The following is a 3,988-nucleotide window of genomic DNA, read 5'->3' on the forward strand; positions in this document are numbered from 1 at the left end:
CTGCAAAGCTATGTCGCGTGCTGCGATATGCGGAAACACTAAAAGCACCATAGTAGAACACAGAAGAAGCTTCTAAGTTGAAGTAATAGCCAGTAAGAAGTAGTACAATTCAAGTTTTAGTTGTCGATTATTCTCTTTTTAGCCGGCTTTGGTGGCTATGACATGACCTAGGGCCATAAGATTTTGCATGAAAGGAGGACTAACAGCCGCGTTGCACGGGAGAATGTGAAAAGTGTTCATATGTAGTAAAAACCTGAGAAATCCGTCCGTTTTCGTCATTTGTTATCGAATCTACTTAAAGCCAGATCGTCACATTGGCCGCTTTTCTCTCTGAGACGGTTACATTTATCGTCTGCAAATCTATGTCGCGTGCTGCGGTATGCGGAGACACTAAAAGCACCATAGTAGAACACTGAAGAAGCTTCTAAGTTGAAGCAATAGCCAGTAAGAAGTAGTAAAATTGAAGTTTTAGTTGTCGATTATTCACATTTTAGCCGGCATTGGTAGCTTGGACATGACCTAGGACCTTAAGATTTTGCATGAAAGGAGGACTAGAGACGCGTTGCACGGGAGAATGTGAAAAGTGTTCATATGTAGTAAAAACCTGAGAAATCCGTCCGTTTTCGTCATTTGTCGTCGAATCGACTTAAAGCCAGACCGTCACATTGGCCGCTCTACTCTCTGAAACGGTTACATTTATCGTCTGCAAAGCTATGTCGCGTGCTGCAGTATGCAGAAACACAAAAAGAACCATAGTAGAACACAGAAGAAGCTTCTAAGTTGAAGTAATAGCCAGTAAGAAGTAGTACAATTCATGTTTTAGTTGTCGATTATTCACTTTTTAGCCGGCTTTGGTGGCTATGACATGACCTAGGACCATAAGATTTTGCATGAAAGGAGGACTAACAGCCGCGTTGCACGGGAGAATGTGAAAATTGTTCATATGTAGTAAAAACCTGAGAAATCCGTCCGTTTTCGTCATTTGTTTTCGAATCGACTTAAAGCCAGATCGTCACATTGGCCGCTCTCCTCTCTGAAACGGTTACATTTATCGTCTGCAAAGCTATGTCGCGTGCTGCGGTATGCGGTGACACTAAAAGCACCATAGTAGAACACAGAAGAAGCTTCTAAGTTGAAGTAATAGCCAGTAAGAAGTAGTGCAATTCAAGCTTTAACTATCGATTATTCACTTTTTAGCCGGCTTTGGTGGCTTGGACATGACCTAGGACCTTAAGATTTTGCATGAAAGGAGGACTAGCAGCCGCGTTGCACGGGAGAATGTGAAAAGTGTTCATATGTAGTAAAAACATGGGAAATCCGTCCGTTTTCGTCATTTGTTATCGAATCGACTTAAAGCCAGATCCTCACATTGGCTGCTTTTCTTTCTGAGACTATTACATTTATCGTCTGCAAAGCTATGTCGATTGCTGCGGTCTGCGGAGACACTAAAAGCACCATAGGAGAACACAGAAGAAGCATCTAAGTTGAAGTAATAGCCAGTAAGAAGTAGTACAATTGAAGTTTTAGTTGTTGATTATTCACTTCTTAGCCGGCTTTGGTGGCTTGGACATGACCTGGGACCTTACGATTTTGCATGAAAGGAGGACTAGCAGCCGCGTTGCATGGGAGAATGTGAAAAGTGTTCGTGTGTAGTAAACACCTGAGAAATCCGTCCGTTTTCGTCATTTGTTATCGAATCGACTTAAAGCCAGATCGTCACATTTGCCGCCTTTCTCTCTGAGAAGGTTACATTTATTGTCTGCAAAGCTATGTCGCGTGCTGCGGTATGCGGAGACACTAAAAGCACCATAGAAGAACACAGAAGTAGCTTCTAAGTTGAAGTAATAGCCAGTAAGAAGTAGTACAATTCAAGTTTTAGTTGTCGATTATTCACTTTTTAGCCGGCTTTGGTGGCTTGCACATCACCTAGGACGTTAAGATTTTGCATGCAAGGAGGACTGGCAGCCGCGTTGCACGGGAGAATGTGAAAAGAGTTCATATGTGGTAAAAACCTGATAAATCCGTCCGTTTTCGTTATTTGTTATCGAAACGACTTAAAGGCAGATCGTCGCATTGGCCGCTCTTCTCTCTGAAACGGTTACATTGATCGTCTACAAAGCTATGTCGCGTGCTGCGTTATGCGGAAACACTAAAAGCACTATAGTAGAACACAGAAGAAGCTTCTATGTTGAAGTAATAGCCAGTAAGAAGTAGTACAATTGAAGTTGTAGTTGTCGATTATTCACTTTTTAGCCAGCTTTGGTGGCTTGGACATGAGGTGGAACCATAAGATTTTGCATGAAAAGAAGACTAGCAGCAGCGTTGCACGGGAGAATGTGAAAAGTGTTCATATGTAGTAAAAACCTGAGAAATCCGTCCGTTTTAGTCATTTGTTATCGAATCGACTTGAAGCCAGATCGTCACATTGGCCGCTTTTCTCTCTGAGACGGTTACATTTATCGTCTGCAAAGCTATGTCGCGTGCTGCGGTATGCGGAGATACTAAAAGCACCATAGTAGAACACAGAAGAAGCTTCTAAGTTGAAGTAATAGCCAGTAAGAAGTAGTTCAATTCAAGTTTTAGTTGTCGATTATTCACTTTTTAGCCGGCTTTGGTGGCTTGGACATGACCTAGGACCTTAAGATTTTGCATGAAAGGAGGACTAGCAGCCGCGTTGCACGGGAGAATGTGAAAAGTGTTCATATGTAGTAAAATCCTGAGATATCCGTCTGTTTTCGTCATTTGTTATCGAATCGACTTAAAGCCAGATCGTCACATTGGACCCTCTTCTCTCTGAAACGGTTACATTTATCGTCTACAAAGCTATGTCCCGTGCTGCGGTATGCGGAAACACTAAAAGCACCATAGTAGAACACAGAAGAAGCTTTATGTTGAAGTAATAGATAGTAAGAAGTAGTACAATTGAAGTTTTAGTTGTCGATTATTCACTTTTTAGCCGGCTTTGGTGGCTATGACATGACCTAGGACCATAAGATATTGCAAGAAAGGAGGACTAACAGCCGCGTTGCACGGGAGAATATGAAAAGTGTTCATAAGTAGTAAAAACCTGAGAAATCCGTCCGTTTTCGTGATTTGTTACCGAATGGACTTAAAGCCAGATCGTGACATTGGCCGCTCTTCTCTCTGAAACGGTTGCACTTATCGTCTGGAAAGCTATGTCGCGTGGTGCGGTATGCCGAAACACTAAAAGCACCATATAAGAACACAGAAGTAGCTTGCAAGTTGAAGTAATAGCCAGTAAGAAGTAGTCCAATTCAAGTTTTAGTTGTCGATTATTCACTTTTTAGCAGGCTTTGATGGCTTGGACATGACCTAGGACGTTAAGATTTTGCATGAAAGGAGGACTGGCAGCCGCGTTGCACGGGAGAATGTGAAAAGAGTTCATATGTGGTAAAAACCTGATAAATCCGTCCGTTTTCGTCATTTGTTATCGAAACGACTTAAAGGCAGATCGTCGCATTGGCCGCACTTCTCTCTGAAACGGTTACATTGATCGTCTACAATGCTATGTCGCGTACTGCAGTATGCGGAAACACTAAAAGCACCATAGTAGAACACAGAAGAAGCTTCTAAATTAAAGTAATAGAAGGTAAGAAGTAGTACAATTCAAGTTTTAGTTGTCGATTATTCACTTTTTAGCTTGCTTTGGTGGCCATGACATGACCTAGGACCATAAGATTTTGCATGAAAGGGGGACTAGCAGCCGCGTTGCACGGGAGAAAGTGAAAAGTGTTCATATGTAGTAAAAACCTGAGAAATCCGTCTGTTTTCGTCATTTGTTATCGAATCGGCTTAAAGCCAGAGCGTCACATTGGCCGCTTTTCTCTCTGAGACGGTTACATTTATCGTCTGCAATGCTATGTCGCGTGCTGCGGTATGCGGAGACACTAAAAGCACCATAGTAGAACACAGAAGAAGCTTCTACGTTGAAGTAATAGCCAGTAAGAAGTAGTGCAATTCAAGTTTT

Source organism: Schistocerca gregaria, unplaced genomic scaffold (genome assembly GCF_023897955.1).
Source record: "Schistocerca gregaria isolate iqSchGreg1 unplaced genomic scaffold, iqSchGreg1.2 ptg000898l, whole genome shotgun sequence".
Classification (NCBI taxonomy): domain Eukaryota; kingdom Metazoa; phylum Arthropoda; class Insecta; order Orthoptera; family Acrididae; genus Schistocerca; species Schistocerca gregaria.